Source organism: Marmota monax, unplaced genomic scaffold (assembly GCF_021218885.2).
Source record: "Marmota monax isolate L192 unplaced genomic scaffold, Marmota_monax_Labrador192_F-V1.1 WCK01_AAM20220418_F8-fsc01239, whole genome shotgun sequence".
Lineage (NCBI taxonomy): Eukaryota > Metazoa > Chordata > Mammalia > Rodentia > Sciuridae > Marmota > Marmota monax.
Window position 1 is genome coordinate 2,294 of NW_026694487.1, and position 21,150 is coordinate 23,443.

General features: G+C 40.1%; 1 long non-coding RNA gene across 1 annotated transcript; it reads left to right on the top strand.

The window, feature by feature from the left end:
- The first annotated feature begins 3,182 nt into the window (after positions 1–3,182).
- LOC124075618 (uncharacterized) lies at positions 3,183–21,016 on the top strand. Its single transcript, XR_006846115.2, has 5 exons — positions 3,183–3,291; positions 10,297–10,467; positions 16,610–16,665; positions 17,246–17,285; positions 20,935–21,016. It is a non-coding gene; the product is annotated as an uncharacterized LOC124075618 (long non-coding RNA).
- The last annotated feature ends 134 nt before the right edge of the window (positions 21,017–21,150 follow it).

Genomic DNA, 21,150 nt, shown 5'->3' on the forward strand with positions numbered 1-21,150 from the left:
TGAATTTAATGGGCTACTGGATACAGGTGCAGACCTTAGCATCATATCTCATCTTCTCTATACTAGAAGAAGCTACAAATTTTCATAAAAAGTTCCATGTCAATGCTAATACTTTACAAAAGAGTTTTAAAATAACTAAGGAACAAGCTAGACAAATAATAAAACAATGTCAAAATTGTGTGACCTTTTTACCACAAGTTAATCTTGGAGTCAATCCTAGAGGATTGATACCTAACCATATTTGGCAGATGGACGTCACACACTTGCCAGAATTTGGAAAATTAAAATATTTGCATGTTACAGTTGATACTACTTCTGGATTTTTGATGGGCTCCCTTCATGCCGGAGAAAAAACTAAAGATGTTATAGCTCATTGCTTACAAAATTTTGCCACTGTGGGCGTTCCAAAACAGTTAAAAACTGATAATAATCCTAGTTATACTTCTACCTCTTTTAAACAATTTTGCTCATCATTTGGCATTACTCATATAACAGGAATCCCATACAATCCTCAGGGACAAAGCATAGTTGAAAGAGTTCATCAAACTATTAAAATGTCCTTATTAAAGCAAAAAGAGGGAATTAAAAAGGGGTATATATCCCCCAAAGATAAACTTAAAATAACCCTTTTTACTGTAAACTTTTTAAATTTGGATTCATCAGGGCTTAGTGCTGCGGAAAGGCATATGTGTCCAAAAAATGTACATAAGCCTAAGGTACTTTGGAAGGATATTCTAACAGGACAATGGAAAGGTCCTGACCCAGTGATTGTCTGGAGTCGGGGTTCTGTTTGTGTGTTTCCACAGGGAGAACAGCAGCTGATTTGGATTCCAGAGAGATTAATTAAGGTCCTGACCCAGTGATTGTCTGGAGTCAGGGTTCTGTTTGTGTGTTTCCACAGGGAGAACAACAGCCGATTTGGATTCCAGAGAAACTAACCAAAGCGAATTCTACAGACCAAAAAAAAAAAAAAAAAAAGGTGATTTGACTCAAATCCATAACAGCTGATATCCAGAACTCCAGTTTGGCTATTCTTACATCTGCGACAATGATTAACCAGGATGCTTTTTTCAATATTTATTTTATTATTGCCTTTTCCCACATCATAAAGTTCTATTTTATTTTTGAGCTCATACAAACCTAGGTTAATGTTTTTCTGATCAGTTTTATTTTTTGACTGTGGAGTTTTTAAACATTGCAACTGAGATTTCACCTAGGTAAAGCTATTGTCTTATGTGTTGTATGTTATGTGTGCACACTTCTGTTTTGTGTTGTATGTCTGTATGTGCGTATGTCCATATACCATATGTGAGGAGCGCTCATGAATAAATGGATCTGAATTTTTTTATTCACGTGATTTTAATGGTTTAATTTAGACTGGGTAAACAGCTGTTGAAAATTGTTTTAATATGTGAACAAATAAGGAGTTTAACAGATCTGTTTGTTTACTTTCACCTTTCCTTTTCATTATATTTAATAATTCTGTTCAGGATAATGTAAATTGTTCAAAAAATTGTTTTCTTAGTGCCTGTTGGAATATTACATAATTTTTTTTTAGCATCATTGCCAGAATTCCTATCTTCATCCCAGTTCTGGTGAAAACAAAGATAAAACCAAACAACTTCTTCGATAGTTATCACAACAAACTGTATAAACTGATGCATCAATGAATAATAACTCAACAAGTAATGCTCAATCAAGGAGTCAATTTACTTTGGGAGGAAATGAACATATTGACAGATTCCTCTGCTTTGAACTGCTTGCAGAACTTGCCTGGACTATGTATCACTTGTATGCATTGTGAACTATCTGTTGGTGCAGCCAATTATGGTAGTGCAGGAGTATCTTTACTGATGGTGTCACCGGTGGTACAATTTTTCAAAGGAGCCCTCAATTGGCTTAGTGTCATGGCATTTTGCATCCTCCTCCCTTCTATTAGTGATGGTCTAAAATTTGGGGGCCAACAGAGGTGAGGCAAAGAACCTCACCCCCCCCCCCACTGGCACCAAGGCCAAATTTGGGGGCCAACAGAGGTGAGGCAAAGAACCTCACCCCCCCACACTGGTGCAAAGGCCTATCCACAAGTATGGCTGTATGCTGAACCGGTAATCAGTGACGGGTATGATCCAATTGCAGTGGTACCAACCTAAGACAGGAGGCTGACGCCTAGAGGTCAGCTCATCTGATGACGGGTAAGAACCATATGTTGAATTGGACAACCTAACAGGCACGGTCCCTAAGCCACATTGCTTATTGTTTAATTAAACAGAAGGGGGGAAATACTGAGAGCCATGGCCGAGTCTGTATGGCCCCTGGCATTTTGCCAACAATATTGATTGACAGGGGAGGCACTACTATCCTGCTTCAGCCGCTACTTTTGAGTTCTTGCAATAAGGAGTTCTCCTGGGGACTCCTGGGGATTCCTGGAGAGTTCCCAGTGGTTGGTAAGTGCAGGAGGAGGGATTTCCCGGACAGATATTTCCGGCTGCGGATTTCTGGAGAGCCTGTGGTTTCGGGGGAATTCCCCAGTAGCGTGTGTGAAGTGTTTTCTTGCAGTTCAAAAATAAAGTTTGTTCCTGCTTCAGTGGCTGGACTGTGGCAGTTGTACTAGGTTCCACAGCTCCTCTGTTTTGTCCTGAGGTGAGGACAGGATGAGGTGGTGGCCATCAGACACAGGGTCCCCTTGTCAGCCAGATAGAAGGACCAGTGCAGCACCATGTTGTCCATCCCTGGGGTCTTAATCAGCTTCCCATACTCCTTGTTCCTCCAGCAGCTGAGACCAGACGCCCGCTGAGCCCAGGACCTCCAGGCATTTACAAGCGCTGGGTTGGCAGGTGGGGGTTGGGGTGGGGAGGGGGAGGCCCGGCCCCGCCCCGCCCTGCCCCGCCTCCGGACAGCATGAGCTCCCGGAGGCCCACGGGCTCCACACTGGCCAGCCCCTCCTGATCCTCCTCATCACCCAGGCCAGGGGCTTGGCCACAGGGAGGGCCACCGCCACCAGGCCCGCCAGCCTCACCGCTGCCTGGAGTGAGGTCCCAGCTCTTGTCCCCACTTTCTTCCCTGCGAGTCCCGCTACCTGGCCCCACCCCTATAGCGTGGACCATAAGATCCGCTCCTCCCCCTCCGGTAGGCCACGCCCAAAGCCAGAGGCACGTGTGTCCTCTGGTCCCGCCCCCCGCCATCCGGGGCCCTCAGGTGCTGCGGTTGCAGTTTTAGCAGGTCGATTAGGTGTTTTGGTCCTAGATACACTGCCTAGCGGTGCGGATTGGCGGGCTCTGGCGTTACCGGCAGGTGCACGGGTTGGGCAGCGAGGCGGCTGGGAGGGTCCGGGACCCGCAGGGGAGGCTGCGGTACAGAGGGAGACTTCAGCCTCGCGCCCCCAGGAAGCCCCTCTCTCTCTCCCTCCTTCCTTCTCGAGTGGGCTGGCGGGGACCTGGATCTACCGCGTGGCCCCGGGGCCCGTCGCCCCCTCTAGGCGCCTTGGGGGAGGCAATTCCCGATTGTGAGACCTGCAGCAGAGCCCTTCAGAAAGCAGGTCCCCAGCCAGCAGGGGATCTCATCTCCCGTCCCTAATGTACCCATAGCCCTGAGTTTTAATTTGCTTTGTCTTGCTAGTCGCGGAGGTTTGCCTACAAAACAGTGGTTTTATTCCACCCCATACTCAACCCCGCAGAGGTTGAGGGTTTTTTTTTTTTTTTAATATTAGTTTTAGATGGACACAATACCTTGATTTTATTTATCTTTATGTGGTGCTGAGGATTCAACCCAGGACCTCACACGTGCTAGACAGGTGCTGTAGCGCTGAGCTACAACCCCAGACCCCAGATGTGCTTTTTAAGCTACTGTTCTGCTTTAAAATGTTTTACCCCCAAATATGGTATATTGATGATAAGGATTTAATTTTCTTATTTTAATGTTGACTCAATTTGGGTAATTAGGGTGTGTAAGGAATATGAAAATGTGGAATGGGGCTTTGGGGCAATAGGAAGGATGAGCTCTTAATTTAAAAAAAAAAATTTAAATACCCAAATAAAAATAATTTACCCACATTATTGACTTCCCACCCCAAAGAATACCTTTCTTGGCCTTATTCTTTCCCTGCCCTGGTCTGTACCTTTATTACCCAGTTCTTCCCCATTCTTAAGCAACTTTGCTTATATGGTATTGAATATTTATTATATTGAATGTATAGTCTCAGTTGAACTTGATTCCGCACTGTGGAACCTTTGCACATGTCCAGAATTTCTGCTCCTTAAAAAAAAAATAATCTTGGGCTGGGGTTGTGGCTCCGTGGTAGAGTGCTTGCCTCGCATGTGCGAGACCCTGGGTTCGATCCTCAGCACCACATAAAAATAAGTAAATGAAATAAAGGTATTGTGTCCAACTACAACTAAAAAAATAATATTTTTTTTTAAAATCTTGCAGTTATCATCATTAAGCATAGAGTGTTGTTCTTGTTTCCTTGGGGTAAATTCCAAGAGTTGGAAATCCTGAACCAAAGTTTTGTATTCTTTCTTTATCACTTGATATAGATTGTTTTCTAAACAAGGTACGTTTGCAATACTCATTTTTCAAACTCTGGATATTTGTCCTTTTCTGCTCACAGTATGTGGAATTCAGCAGGGTAGCAAGTCATTTTCTGTGTATGTTGAGACAGTTTGTGCAGTTAGTGTTGTATACTACTAACTCCTAGAAATCAGGCCAAGACCAAGGTCTATCTGCTGCTGAGAGGCTGCCCAGCCTTGAGTAAAAGTGTCATCTGTAAACTTCCCCCATTTCTAAATTGGGCTTAATTCTTGTACCTGCTTTCAATGGGCTGTCATAAAAGTTCAGATCAAGTGTTAGAATAGAGAATCCATGAAGTTCCTAATAGTGGATATTCAGGATTGTATAAGGTCTTTTTTTTTTTTTATTCTAATTTTTTTTTTATTTTAATTTTTTATTGTGGGTTGTTCAAAACATTACAAATTTCTTGACATATCATATTCCACACTTTGATTCAAGTGGGTTATGAACTCCCACCTTCACCCCATACACAGATTGCAGAATCACATCAGTTACACATCCATTGATTTACAAATTGCCATACTAGTGTCTGTTGTGCTCGGCTGCCTTTCCCATCCTCCCCCCTCCCCCCTCCCCATGTATAAGGTCTTCCGGGAAGCATTTCTACTCCAGCTTCACCAAAAAAAAAAAAAAAAAAAACAGACTGTGGGAAGGGAATTTTCTTAAAGACTTTATTGCAGATAATTTAAACATGGTCCCCACTTATAAAGTAAAGGAGCTAAGAAGATAAAAGACTATACTGAAAGAACTTATATCCTGGGGCTGGGGTTGTGGCTCAGCGGTAGAGTGCTCGCCTAGCATGTGCGAGGCCCTGGGTTCCATCTTCAACACCACATAAAAATAAATAAATAGAAATAAATGTATTGTGCTAAACTACAACGAAAAAAATAAATATTTTTTTTTAATTTTTTATTGTTGGCTGTTCAAAACCTTACATAGTTCTTGATATATCATATTTCACAATTTGATTCAAGTGGGTTATGAGCTCCCATTTTTACCCCATATACAGATTGCAGAATCACATCAGTTACACATCCATTGAAGAAAAAAGAACGTATATCCCAGTGAGTGTAACATTTGACACACATATGTTCTAGAAACTGTGGAGGTCACCAGTGTGTAAGCTGGGTGTAGAGAATTCAGTGTAGTAAGGTTTTCTGTGCCACACTGAATGAAGAGCTATTGTGGAAGAGAGGGTGTTCACATGCAGCTCTGCTTTCTACTGTGCATTCGTCCTTAGATGTCCCCAGACACCTCTGTGAATGAAAATTTTCCACTAAGAATGATTTTTTACCCTTCTGCTTTTAAGGCCCTTGCTAGTCCTTCAATCCTAGGCTTCCCAGTCCAATAGTAGCCCCCCCCATTCCAGCTCAGTTGCCCTAGAATAAGGTCCCCCTGGAGTAGCCCTACAGCAACCACAAAGCCCTGGGTGGGAAGAGAGAGGTGGGATAGCTCCAGTTATCCATTCCAAACTATGATATGGAGCAGGGGCCCCAAGTGTCACCAGGCAGAGTTGGGCTACAGGTGGCCAGAGAGTGGCAGGTCCCTCCAGCCTGAAGCTGCCATCATTAGTCCTACCCAGTCCTGTCCCTATAAGGGATAGAAGATATCCCACAATGGGATAGGGATTATTTTGATCTGAGGACATTTGAGAAATAGTAAATAAAGGAGGAGGACTTTTTCTCAATTCTCTTTATCTACATAAAAGCAAAACTTCACAAAAGAATTCACATGTCATAAATATCCTTCCTAGATTTTGGGAGTTCTCCGGCCTGGGGAAATTGACTTCTGTCCTGAGGCTAGAGAAGAAATCCCCCCAAATAAGAAGTCACCTAATTGTCACAAAACTGTATCCTTTCTCCCATCTGTTCTCCAGAGGGACTGCTTATCTTTCCTAGAAGTCATTTCCTTTAAGAGCCCTTTGTCGTCTTCCCCTTCCTCTGCTAAGATGGGATATAAACCCTAAATTCTAACCACTTCTTCATGCCACATTTTCTGAGTTCCTCTTTTTTTTTAAAAAAATTATTTATACATTTACACAATATCTTTGTTTATTTCTTTTTTTAATTTTGTGCTGAGGATCGAACCTAGTGCCTCACATGTGCGAGGCAAGCAATTCGCCACGGAGCCACAACCCCAGCCCCTGAGTTAGTTTATTTTTTATGTTTTTTTTTTAGTTGTTGATAGAACTTTGTTTTTATTTTTTTATATGTGGTGCTGAGAATCAAACCCAAGCTAGGCAAGCACTCTGTCACCCCAGCTCTCAGTTCCTGCTTCTTTAACACAAGGAACTGAGGCCTCAACATTTTTTAATGCCTAGAAATCAGTTTGGATAGTGTATCATTTTTTTAGCTCAGAGTCTGAAAATTGCTGCCTAACAAATTTAATAATAGATATATGTCTATGATAAACAGCAAAGCAAGGGAAGAAAAAACAAAATTTTCAGAAATTTAGTTTTGGAACACACATACTTTCACCTAGACTTTTAATATCTCTGTCCTGATTTTTGCTTCATCAGGATGGTGTCACAAAACTCTTATGTGCTCCAGAAAGAGGAGTGGCAAGGAAATGTTATTGGTTCCCAAACCAGGGAGTGTATATGTGCTATGAGACAGTGAGAGTATGGTTGTGGCTGGCCTTAATCAGGTGCCCTTGCTTCCTCTTCTGCAGGGACCTTCAGGTTCTCAGCAGAGCTGGGCATGAGGGCACCAAGTCTTGGTGTCCTGTGCTGCTCTCCTCTTCCCAGACCTGTCCTGTGCCAGGGTGCTAGTGGAGGACCCACCTGTCCTATACCCCGCTGCAGCATCAGGGAGGGAGGTACAGGCATAGATGACTTAGGCTGCTCTGGCTCCTGAGTGTCTACAGCCCCTCCTCAGAGACAATTTGGGTCTTTGTTGGATAAATACTAGAGGCTGTGTGGATTGTCCAGGAGAGAAGTGGGAGCTCAGATCCAGTTGAATTAGAATTCAGGACTCCAGAAGGGTGACTGTGTTAATCCTTCCCATTTTCAAGTACTTCCATTTCTCTTCCTTTGCATATTTTTGTTTATTTCAATACTGTCATCATCTGTCCCTGCCTTTTGTCAGCTTTTTATTCCCCCAGTTCAAGACCACTAAGTATTCTCCAAATCTTTCTGCCTCAGCTTTACATTGTCCTATGAGTGCCACAATTTGTGTTAAGTCAGGTCCTCAGTCTCATCCACTTTATGACAAGCCTGGATGCCATTGTCTTCTTTCTGAAATCACATGGAGATTTGCTGGTGACAGATATAGCCTCTACCTCATTTTCTTTATTGATTGATTTTTTAGAGTCTTAGGGGTGAGCCCAGAGCCTCATGCATTGTAGGAGAGCACTGTACCCCTGAGCTGCAGCCCCAGCCCCTTCCTTCATTTTAGTACAGACTCCAGTGGCAGTTACTAGAAGATGAGACAGATTTTAGATGAAGAAAAGTCCATTTACTGAATTTTTCCTGTGATTCAAGCAAGTTTCATCACTTGAGTTGAGTGATGGAAGCCCAGTTCCTTGTTGCTCATGGTACTTAAAGTGACTTTGTACTCATTGTCAGTTCCTCTACTCATCCTTCTGCACAGAATGCTTTTGTGAAAGTATGTTTTTTTAATGCCTTTATTTTATTTGTTTATTTTTAGGTAGTGTTAAGAATTGAACCCAGTGCCTCAAACATGCTAGGCAAGTGCTCTTCCCCTGAACTACAGTCCCAGCCTGTGAAAGTATGTTTTAATTCACCAGATATCAGACTTGTCATTTGATAATAACAGAAATCAACTCATTCGCTCATGAACCAATATTTGTTGAATGTCTGTGATATGTGAGGTGCCTTAATTGTTGATTCACTAAAGATCCTTGTCTTGTGGGGTTAATATTCTAGTGGAGGGAGACATACAGAGAACTGATAAATAAGTTATCCAGTATATTGAAAGTGGTAAGCACTATGGAAAAAATAAAGTGGTATGGCAAGAAATCAGAAGGGATGATAGTGAGAGGGTAGAGGGGTAGAGTAAGCCTTGTGGTGAAAATGATGTTGGAACAAAAACTGTAGGAGGGGTGGGATTGAGTCTAATAGAACCACCTAGAATTAGGCATTTTGTGGCAATGAGCAGCAGTAGGAGGACTGATCAGAATAGAGTGTGACCAGGCTGAGAAGGGGGCATGGAGCCAGGGGAAGGACAGGGACTGATCATAATAAAGGAGCGTGGGAGCCACTGTGAGACCTTGGGCTTTGGCCATGGGCAGAAGAGGAGGCTATCTCATGGTCTTGAGCAGAGGCCTGCACGGTGTAACTTCACTTGAAGGGCAGGTTTCTCTGCATGGAGCATGGACTTCAGGGATATTCCAGGAGAGGCAGGTCACGGTCACCTAATGGGGTGGCATGACCCAGATAAGGGGCAGTGGTAAGATGCAGAAAAGAGAAGAGCTTTTCCATCTGGAAAAGAACCTTACAAGTGGCTCTAAGGTTTCTGTCCTGAGTTACCCAGAGGAAGAGTGTTGCCAGTAATTGAGCTGGCTCAGGTTTTTTAGTGAAGCAGGTTTTTTGGGGGGAAAAAGAACAGTTCCATTTAGGGTAGGTTAAGTCCTGAGATGCCTTGATACACATTCCAGTGGAACCATCAAGCAGCTGTGGGACTTTGAGATCCGAGTTCAGAGGTGTATGGCTGGAGGTAGGAATGTGAGAGTCACCAACATTTACAAAGCCATGAAATTGGATGAGAAGCTCAAGGGATGAGGGAAGACAGAAAAAGACAAATGAAAGTCTTAGGTGGAGGTCAGGTAAAGGGAAACCAGCAGAAGAAACAAGGAAGGCATGGGGAGACCAGAGAGGGGTGTCCTGGAAGTGGTTGCATTAAGCGTCTGAAGGGACAGGGGTGAGCAGCTTCTGCAGATGCTGCTGAGAGGCCGAGAAATAGGACTGAGTGTTGACTGGTGCATTTAACCACTTAGAGGCCATCGACCTTGGTGAGAAGAGTTTGGGGATTGTTTGGAGGATCAGAGCTTCTTTGGAATGTGTTTGGGAGAGAATGAGAATTTCTGAGTCAGAGACAGTGAGGGTAGAGAACTCTCCTGAGATGTACAAAGGGGAGCAAAGAGTTGGGGCTTCAAAGAAGGTGGTTATGAAACGTAGTTTTTAATGGAAGAAGGACCTGAATATTTACAAGCTAATGAGTATGAGCCAGGGGAGTGTGACAGATGATGGTGCAAGCAGGGAGGGAGGATTACTGGAGCCAGGAGTGGGTGGGGAGTAGTATAATTTTTTAGAAATCTCTGAGACCAGTACTCTATCAGAAGACAGCTTCCATGGGATCCTACCACCAGGTGCATCTATAACCTGCAAGTTGGCCTGTGCTCCACCATTAATCAAAGAGGAACTTTGAACACCAGTAATTCTCCAAAATTGACTCTAATCCCTATTGCCTCTTGCCTGCTGAACAACACTGGTCTCAGGGGGAAAAAGAAACTAGAGTCATCAGTTGAGAGGAAATGTGTGGAGAGCTCATGGAGATATGAGAAGAGAAGACATCACTGGTTTCTGTGTTTTACACCTCAGGTCTTAGAACAGGGAGATAATAATGTTATTGTTATTATTTTGGTGTTGGGGATGGAATCCAGGGCCTCAAGCATGTTAAACATGCTCTACTAGTGAGCTACACCCCCAGGTCAGGAGGGAAATCTTAAGTCTTACACCTCTCAATGGGATTTTCTGTGCCTGGGTTACAGGGATGTGAACACCACCATCGTGGAGCTCCTGATTATGGTGTACACATGGAAGACCTCTCATGCCAAGAGCATCATCAGCGTGATCTCCTGATTTCCTTACAGCAAACAGTGCAAGATAAGGAAAAGAGGCTCCATCATCTAAATTCTTGGCCTCCATGATGTGCAAAGCTGGTAAGAAAGGCAGATCCTTGACAATTAATTGGGAGCCTGGGGGTTTTATTTTTACAGAAAACATTTCAAAGCATTCTCTTAACCAAATGAGAATACTGAATAGAGGGAAAACAGTGGTGCTGCTTTTAAACCCCACTAGTTTGTGCAGTCCATCCTTCTCCACAAGAGAGATGTGTCACGATCCCCAGTGATACCTGAAACATTGGGTGCTACTAAACTCTGTAGGCACGCTGCAGTACCAGGGCAGCAGATCTCACAACTGAGATGGCTACTAAGTGACTTCAGGTGGATAACATATGTAGCATAGATACACTGGATAATGGAATGATGTACCTCCTAAATAGGACAAAGCAGGGTATCATGAGATTTCATAGTGCTACTCAGAATGATGTGCAGTTTAAAATTTATTAATTGTTTATTGGAATTTTCTATATAATCTTTTTGGACCATGGGTAACTAAAATCACACAAAGTAAGCTCCAGGGAAGGGGTAGAATTGGGAGACTAGTAAAATGAGAAATTCTGCAGAGAATTCTGTTTCCAACTCCCTAACCATGGAGGTAATAAGAATGACTTTTGTTTTCATTTTTTCCTAAACACTTTGTTCAAATTTATATTGAAATGACATTTTACTATCACATTAAAGTTGTTTTGAAGTCATTCTGAACCCTGCTAGTAGAACCATCCCAGTTGTTACTTCTGTTCACATGATCCATCTCCATCCCATACCACTGCCTCCTGCCATGCAGGGAACTACTGTCGACCTACTGTCCTGGATCTCCTGTCATTTTTCCTTTAATTCCCTTTTTAGGTACTTTCAGTTCATATATTTAATGCTCAATTATATATGTATGTTTACATTTTTAACTTGCCAAGAAAAAAACTGTAATCTTTTGAGTGTTTCACTTGGTGTTATGTAGTAAGAAGTATGTACACAACTGGAACTCATCCCTGTTGTTGTACGTGCAGTTATCCATTTGACTACTGAGAAGTGCTCTTTGTGCAGCTGTATCTCAGCCTAGTTATCTATGTCCGTATGAGTTGTTTCTAGGCATTCCCTGTCATAATAGCTCTCCTGTGAACACATTCAGTATGTCTCCAGTGGTACACAAGCCAGTATGTATCTTAGGGAGATTGAAAAATTGCATGGTGTGTGAATGTTTGATTTTTCCAGAGCAGTTGTGCCAACTTATATTCCCACTAGCAATGAGATTGATACCCTGGGGAACCATCTTTGCTTCAATGCTTATGCTACCAAATTTTTAAATTCTGGTCAGTTGAATGCCTGTGATATGGTATCCTGTCACTTTGATGGATGGATCTGATGACTAGTGAGGTTGAACATACCTTCAGATATTCTTCCTCCTCGTTGAAAATGTGTTGTCCCTTCTGTCTGTTCTATAGTGGTTTCATTTGTGTGGTTCTTACTGAGCTGTAGGCATTCTTTGTTTCATTCTTGATTTGTTGGTATTTGTTTCACTTAGATTTGTCAGTTTGTAACATGTCCATCTTTTAGTTGTGTTTGGGGAATGTTGGAAGCAAACTTATTAAGTATTTGCTCACAAAGTGAAATTCACATAACAAAACCAACCATTTAAACATAAAAATTCAGTAGCATTTAGTTAATTCACAGTGTTGAGCAGCCCCTGTCTGTGTCTAGTCCCAGAACTTCTTCCGAACACCCTGAACCCATTAAGTAATGACTTCCCATTCCTCTCACCCACCCCTCTTCCCCGGTTGCCTGGCAACCACTAATCTGCTTCCTGTCTCCAGGGATTTGCTCTAGAGATTTCATATAAATGGAATTATAGAGTTTATTCTTTTGGGGGGATTCTTTCAGTTAGCTAGAAGTGTGTAATGATTCTGGTTTCTCAATATTCTTAACAACACTTATTCTCTTGTAATTTTTGGTTGTAGCCATCCTGGTGGGTGTGAAGTGTTATCTCGTTGTAATTTTGGATTGCATTCCCTAACAGGTAAAGACATTCAACTGATCATTTACATATCATCTTTGGATAAATGTCTGTTGGAATCCTTTGCCCATTTGTTAATTGAGTTACCTTATTATTGCCCCAGGAGTGAACACATACACATACACACACATTGATAGGTAGAAGGTAGGTAGATAGATGGATAGATACTGAATTCCAGACTCTATTGGGTAGATGATTTTCAAATATTTCTCCCATTTTGCAGATTGTTTCACTTTCTTGATAGTATCCCTTGATGCACAAAAAGTTATAATTTTGAAAAATTCAGTGTAGCTATTGTTTTTTATTGATCTATTTCTTTTTAAACATTTTTAAAAAATGTTTAAATGTCAACGGACCTTCATTTTATTTATTTGTATATGGTGCTGAGAATTGAACCCAGTGCTTCACACATGCTAGGCAAGCACTCTACCACTTAGCCTCAACCCCAGACCCTTGACCTATTTCTTTCTCTTTTTTCCCCCAATACTAAGGTCAATCCCAGGGCTTTTTGTTGTTTGTTTGTTTTTTGAGACGAAGCTTCACTGTTGCTCATGCTGGTGGTCTCTGTTTTCTAAACATATCATAACAAGATCTAAACATATCTAAACAAGAGTTCTAGCTCTTCCCTGTAGGTCCAATCTAGTTTGAGTTATTCGTTGTATTATGTATTGAGGTAGGGGTCCAACCTCATTCTCTTTATGTGGATATCTAATTGTCCAGCACCATTTATTAAAAATTATTCTTCCCCCCACTGAATGGCTTTAGCACCTTGTGGTCAAAATCAATCAAAAAATTGATAGATGTTTGGTCTACCTCTGGACTCTTGAGTTGGTCTGTATAATATTTATCTTTTGGCAAGTTTTAAATCAAATTGGGAATTATGAGTTCTCTAGTTTTGTTCTTTTTCAAGATTTTTTGGCTTTTTGAAGCTTGCAACTCCATATAAATTTGAAAATTAGCTTTTCTGTTTAAGCAAAAAAGTTCTGAATTTTGGAATTTTGATAGGGGTTGTATTAAATCTGTGGGTCACTTTGGGCAGTATTGCCATTTTAGTCTTCAACCTATGAATACAAGATTCCTTTCCATATATTTAGATATTAATTTCTTTAGTGTACAGGTCTTTCTCTGTCTAGCCTAAGTTCAGTTTATTCCTAGGTATGTTACTTTTTAGATATTACTGTAAATAAAATTTTGTTTGTTTGTTGGAGCGTCCATTGGTCGAATATAGGAACACTACTGATATTTGCAAATTGCTCTTGTACCCTGCAATTGTGAAATATTATTTTTTAGCTGTAGTAGTTTGTTGTGGGTTTGTGTGGGTTTGTATTCTTAATGTTTCCTGCATGTAAGAACAGGTCACTTTCAAATGGAATTAGTTTGACCTCTTCCTTTCAATGTGAATTTTTTTGATGCCTGATATTTCTGGGCAGACCTTTCAGTGCAGTGTTAAACACAAGTAGTGAAAGTATCATCCTTGCTTCAGTCCTGAACTTAAGGGCAAAAGCTTTCAGTCTTTCACCATTAAGTCTGATGTTGGCTATGGGTTTTTCATAAATATGCTTTATCATATTGGGTAAATGTTCTTCATTTCCTGGTTTTCTGAGTCTTTCTGTCATGAAAAGGCATTGGATTTGTCAAGTGCTTTTTCTGTTTGGAAGTAATTGTACATTTTCCTCCTTTATTAATTCTAGTATTTTCTGTGTGTGTGTGTGTGTGTGTGTGTGTGCGCGCGCGCGCATGCTTGCGGGGAATCCCTTTATTTTGTTAATGTTGTGTATTACATTTATTTTTCTCAGGTTGAACAACTCTTGCATTACTGGGTAAATCTGACTTGAGTAATTTTATTAATCATATTTGTTGTTCTTTGACATAAGAGCACTTTTGTGGCTTTTAATTTAAGAAAACCTTTTAAATTTTGGTTTATATTGTACTTAGCTATTTTGTCTTAGGAACTATTTGTTTCACATGAATTATTTCTTATTTAGTAACTTTTCCAAATAACTGCCATTTACTATACTTAAAAGACAGCAGTTTATAGATCTCAGGAGCTTTTTTTCCGGTAAGAATTGAGGACCTCCCCACACTCCAAGTTGTCCAAGCTGGTCATGATCCTCCTACCTCTATCAGTTTAGGCACTTTATAGTGAAAATGACTCAAGAAGTTTGGAAAGAGAAAAATCTATAGTATCTGCTTATGTATTTCATGTTATACACATAAAAAATTAAAATGCCAATTCAGAAGGTAATATAATTTCTTTTTCTTTCTGTTTCCTCCATTTTTATTTTATTTGTTTATTTATTTGGGAGAAAGGATCTTGCTATGTTGCCCAGGTTGGTTTCCAACTCTGAGCTCAAACAAGTAATCTTGCCTCATCCTCCTGGGTAACTGCGACCACAGGTATGCACCACCATCCCTGGCTATGACTTTTCTTTTTTGCTTTCTTTTTTTTGCAGCCTTATATATAACATACTCAGAAAATGCCTGGGCTTAGTCATCTCAGGTTGTTTTCTTATGCTGGTTTATTTCTACCATTTAACCAGCTACTGAGTTTCTCCTTTAGACATAATGACTTCTTCCTCCTAGATTTCTTGTTCTTTTTCATTACAACTACTCCTCCTTTATCTGTATGATTTTCTGTCATAACCTCAGAAGAGACAATAGGCTTGTTTTGGTTAGAGTCCTTTTATTTGTTTTGTTTATTATTTCTTTGGTTTTCCTATCTTCACTGGGATGGGTTTTTGCTATTTGATGATGTTTGATGAGACAAGGAAATACATGAGACCATTTCAAAAGAATTTCAGAAAAATAAAGAAGTGTCTAAATGAAAATATGTCCTGCTGCCTTCCTCCCTGAGATCATGGGATGAGGTAGGCTTTCCTGTCGATGCACCTGTGTATCCTTCTTTGAATCAGTTTTTTTGTTCATTTGCAAAGTTTCTCATATTGTAGGCATCCATACAGTGTGCTAGGTGTTAGTTCTATTTATATTAAAATTGATGGGTGTAATTGTGAGAAAAATAACAATGGGAGCCAGGCACATGTGGTACCTGCTGTAATCCCAGCAACTTTGGAGACAGAGATAGGAGGATCACAAATTCATGACCAGCATGGGCAACTTAGTGAGACCCTGTCTCAAAATTAAAAATGAATAGGGCTGGGATTAACTCAATGCTCCTCTGAGTTCAATCTCCAGTATTATTAAAAAAAGGGGGGGGGACTATACTTGAAGTAAATAACATAATGTAATGAAATGGTTAAATTTTAAGAATGTAATTTAACAATTCTGTCAAGTATAAGTCAGAAACAAACTGCAGCTCAGCTTCAAAACAGTTTATCTTCCATGTGCTCAGACCTTGAAAGTGGGTTCATCTTTGCCTCTAATCATCACTAGCACTTATTACTTCAGTTTTCAACATTAAAAGATTCTAGGTCAGGTATCATGATACATGCCCATAAACCCAGCAATTTGGGAGACTGAGGTAGGAGGATTGCAAATTCTAGTTCATCTTGGTGACTTAGAACTGTTTCAAAATACAAAATTGAAAAAGTGGCTGGGGACAGATCAGTGGTATAGCACTCAGGAACCCTCACCCTCTCTCCTCCAAAGAAAAAGATTCCAAAGCAGCAGCTAATACTTTAATTGGATTTGTTTGTTTGCTTTTTATTTTAGGGATCTTTTTTATAATAGTACAAGGATGATTGCCCTTTCAGAAATTTGTTTCTTTAGCATATGGGAACTACAACATGTTGAAATAGTCATCTGTGTACCACACTAATTTGGAATTTGACATTTAACTGGGATTTGAATTGGGTGACTCTCCTCATTATACTGTGAAATTGCATGTAATTGGGAGTCATGAGGGGATTTTCTGTTGACTTTATAGAAGCACCTTTATAACAGTTATTTGTTCGCATAGAGATGTGAGCTAATCACTGATTATCCTATTTTTTTCTTAAAAGGAATCTGTGTGTCTCACACCTTAGTAATACTTTCATCCTAGGTAGGCATTCCTTCCATTTCCAAAGGAGACTTTTGTTTTGAACTTCTCTTTTTGCAAAACTTCCAAGGAATCAGAGGACAGTTTTGAATCTTGGAGCATTGCTTTTCACTGACTGTCAGCATGACCTATTAGAGACATAGTGGTAATCCCCAACCTCTTGTCTATCACAGATCCCAGATCATAGGAATGCAGTCATTGTGGTCAAGTCTCCATCCTCAGCTAAGAGGTAGGTGAGATCTCGTACCTGTCCTTGGTCCTGCTTCTGAGGATGGTTCTGATCAAGTCCCAGGAGTTCCCAATCAGATGTTAGTGGTACCCCTGGAATCCCTTCTTGCTCTTCCATGTACTGATTTTAAGATTGTCCTGTCAACTCTTATTTATTTTGAGTTGATTTCCCCTCCCCTCCTCATTGCAGCCAGTGACTGCCAGTCATATTTCTTGACCAAAGCCATCCAGGTCTGGGGAGTATTAATTAGCACCTCCTTCCCTTCCAGATGGGCAAGCACTTGTGGGTCTTTAAATCTGCCAGTTAAAATACTGGTGAATATACCTTGTGGTTGTTTGCTGCCTCTTATTCAAAGAACTAAGTAACTTATTAACAGAAATGTATCCAGTTGAGAGGCTACATATTTATATATGTTAAAAGGTAACATTTTAAGAAACTGAAGCTCCCTGAGCTATACAAAGAGGGCAGCCCCGAGTCTGTACAGTGAGTTATGTTTAGCGTGAAGTAACCGCTGAGTCAGGGATTCAGTACTTAAAATTGGACTTTGGATGACAGAATTTCATATGGCATTATTTTCTAGAGAAGCCAGTCCATTGGAGAGAGAAGGAACAAAAGCACAGGTAGGAATAAAGGCTTTTTTCCTTAAAATAGGTCTTCTAAAATGATTTTCCAGTTGTTTTCCTTATCTCTGTGGATCATTTTTTAAAATATTTTTATTTTTTTTGATTGTTGTTGGACACAATACCTCTTATTTATTTTTGTGTGGTGCTGAGGATCAAACCCAGGGACTCACATGTGCTAGGCAAGTGCTTTACTGCTGAGTCACAACCCCCTCCCCTCTGTGGATCATTTTTGAGTCCTGTGATATGAAAAAAGCACAAAGTACCTCCACACTGGACCCATCTTCTGTTAATATTGAAGAATGAAGACAATAGCCCATAGTAAGATATGATTTTATAAATCTTGCAGATAAGTTGTTGGATATTATTAATTAAACCTGACAATGTATATGCTTAGTATATTAAGTACAATAAGTTGGTCTTGGGACAGGTGGAAGCCTTCTCTGGGTTTTCTCTAACCTCTTTCTTCTCATAGAGGTTGTCACTAGCCTGAAAAATATCCATTTTTGTCCTCACTATTCTTTACAGTCTGCGGTGAGAATGTGTTTCCGAGTGCTTTATTTATTTATTTATTTTTTTGGTTTGGCTTATTTGCGATATTACCATAAATGATTTCTCTGTGTACTCTTTTGTTCAGCAGTGTTGTTGAGATTTACCTGCTCAACGACATGGAGCTAGACATTGTTATTTTTCAATGTTGTATAATTTTCCCTGGTGTAACTGTTATGCATCTGATTTATCTGTTCTCCAGGCATTGCATATAGAGGGTTTTTTTTTTTTTTAATTTCCAAATAACACTGCTTTGATCAAGGTGATTGTAGGTTTGAAGGCAGCCCTACCAACTCAGAGAGATCCTCAGGAACTGACCAAGACCCTGTCTCAAAATTCAAAAGGAAAATGATGAGGGGTATAGCTAAGTGGTAAAGTGCCCTGGGTTCAACCTCAGTACCAAAACAATAAAAATTTAAAAAATAATAAACTTAGACCTGTGTAGCATTTACCCTACTAAGGAAATTTCCAAAATTATGTGACCTAAGAGAAAAGAGACTGCACTGATTTGAAAAATGCAGACTAGGCATATCACAGGGCTGGAATGATCAGGGGTTGCTGGGGACTAGGGGGCCAGGGGAGAGGGAGGGGTTATAGATACCCAATTCAGGAAAATGTTCTGGAACAACATAGTGGTGACTAGTGCAGAGTTTTGAGAATGTATTTAATGCCAATAAACTGAATCTTTTAAAAATGAATGAAATTTTTTCAAAAGCTAAATTTAACAAAATATATACATAAAATAAGAAGAAGCAAAGAAGCAATGGCAGAGCGGGGTAAGGGCAGCTCTGGGGTGGGAACAGTTATAAAGGTGTGCTTCATGGGTGTTGCTGGCTGAGGGGGCCTCTAGGAGCTGTTGGTCCATTACCTCCATGTGCAGCCAGTTTGATGGGAGCCTTGAGAAACCAGGAGACATGTAAATCAGGGGCTGCCTGCAGCCCAGATGTTTATAATGTGGGTTATATATATATATATATATATATATATATATATATATATATATATATATATATATGATCATGGCATCTGCAAACAGGGGTAATTAGACCTCTTCCTTTCCTATTTGGACACCATTTCTTTTATTCTCACCTCTTTCTGTGACCAACACTTCTAATAGTATATTGAACAACAGTGTTGTTTTGTTCCTGATCTTACAGGAAATTATTTCAGCTCTTCTCCATTCAGTGTGATGTTGTTTTGGGTCTGTCATCCATTGCCTTTATTTGGTTGAGGCACATTTCTCTTATTTCTAATTTATGAAGGTTTTCATTAAAAGATATAGAATTTTACCCAATGATTTCTGTAGTTATTTAAATGGAGCTGTGAGTTTTGTTTTTGATTCCTTTACTACAGAATATCACCTTTATGTATTTACACACGTTGAAACATCCTTACCTCCCTGGGATGAATCTCATCTATTGGTGGTGAATGATCACTTTGGTGTGCTATTAGATTAGGTTCAGTAGCATTTTGTTGAATATTTATGCATCTATGTTCACCAGGTATATTGGTCTATAGTAGTTTTTGTTTGCTTTTGTAGTGTCTCTGCATGGCTGTGGCATCAGAATAGTTCTGTGCTTATGAGTTGGAAGGATTCCCTCTTCAGTATTTTAGAAGAATTTGAGAATTGGTAAATTAGTACTCTTTGTTTCAGTTTTCTGTTTTTTTTTTTTTTTTTTCCAGACATAGGGATTAAACTTAGGTCTTAGCCAGGAAAGGCAAGCACATTACCACTGAGTACTGCCCTCACCCTGAATACTTTTTTAAAGGGTTGTTAGAATTCAGCACAGAAGCCATCAAGTCTTGACCTCTTCTTTATAGGAGACTCTTCATTATTTATTCAGCATCTTTACTCAGTATTACACTAAGTTTTCCATTTCTTCATAATTTCATCTTGGTAGATTGCATTGTATGTATCCTGCTAGATTATTGAACTTGCTGGCGTATAGTAGTGGTCTCTTTACAGGAGTTTCTTATGATTCTCTGTATTTCTGTTATGTCAGACGCAGTGTCTCTTTTTCTATTTCTGATTTCATTTAAGTCTCCCTTTTTTCTCTTCACCTAGCTGAATGTTTGCTGACTTTTTCTTAAACACCTGCTTTTAGTTTTGTTGATCTTTTTCAATTGTTTCCATAGTTTTTATTTTATTTATTTCTGCTCTGATATTTATTATGTCCTTCCTTTAATGAACTTTTGGGTTAGTTTGTTCTTTTTATAGTTCTTTGTTGTGTTGCATTAGCTTTTTGTCATCTTAGATCTGTTTTGATGTGGATGTTCACTGCTATAAACGTCTCTCATTAAACTTCTTTTGCTATACCATAGGTTTTGATGCAGGGCCATGGACTCAGGTAGGAGGCTTAGTGCTGGGGCCTGCCCTTCCTTGGTGGATTTCTCAGTTGGTTCAGCAGGTTGGGTGAGGCCAAGCCCATAGAAAGGAATTATACTGAGCTTTCTGATAAAGTTTCTGTTTCCAGTCTGAGAAACAGCATTCTAAACCCATCTTGGCTGTGCTTTGAACAGCCCAGACTTAAATATTTTTTAATTAATTGAAGGTTGGAATCTAGATCTGTTGTCCTACATATAGACCAGTAGAAACTCGAGAATGCCTTCCTCCATCATGAGTGCTGCTGGACCCAAGGTAGGAGTGTCTAAGTAGGAGTGTCATTAAAATAAAGACCCTAATGACCATGTCAGAAGATAGGACTTTCAAATTAGAATCTATGGAGGTAAAACTAAATGACAGGTATAATTTACAAAACAGCATGTACATTGACAAGCACAATAAGAAATGATTGTCTCCCTCCCTCCCTCCCTCCCTCTCTCTCTCACCCCCCTCCCTCTCCCTCTCCTCCCTCCCTCACCCCTCCCTCACCCCTCCCCCCCTCTCTCCCCCTCTTTATGTTTTCTTTTTTGAGAAAAGGTCTCACTAAGTTGCCCAGGTTGACTTTGAACTTGTGATTCTCCTATCTTAGTCTCCTGAGTCACTGGGTTTACAGGTTTTCACTACCATACCAAAATGTATGGCTATATCTTAATGGTACTATTTTCACCAAAGTTTTTGTATTAAAGTTAAATGTCCTGAAATAATTATGTTTTTCAGAAAAATGAGCATGCTTGGTTGATTCTCTCCTTTTCCTGAGGTGTATCAAAATCCTGATCTTCTTGAAGGTGAGAAATAAGGTATATACTTAAATAAGAGAAGTGAACATAGATTAGCTGATAATTCTGAAAACTGTGATTATCTTATTTTGCTATACTGAAATAAACAGGTGTAGCTATTTGTCTTTCAAAATTTCCTTTACTTTGGAAAGATGGT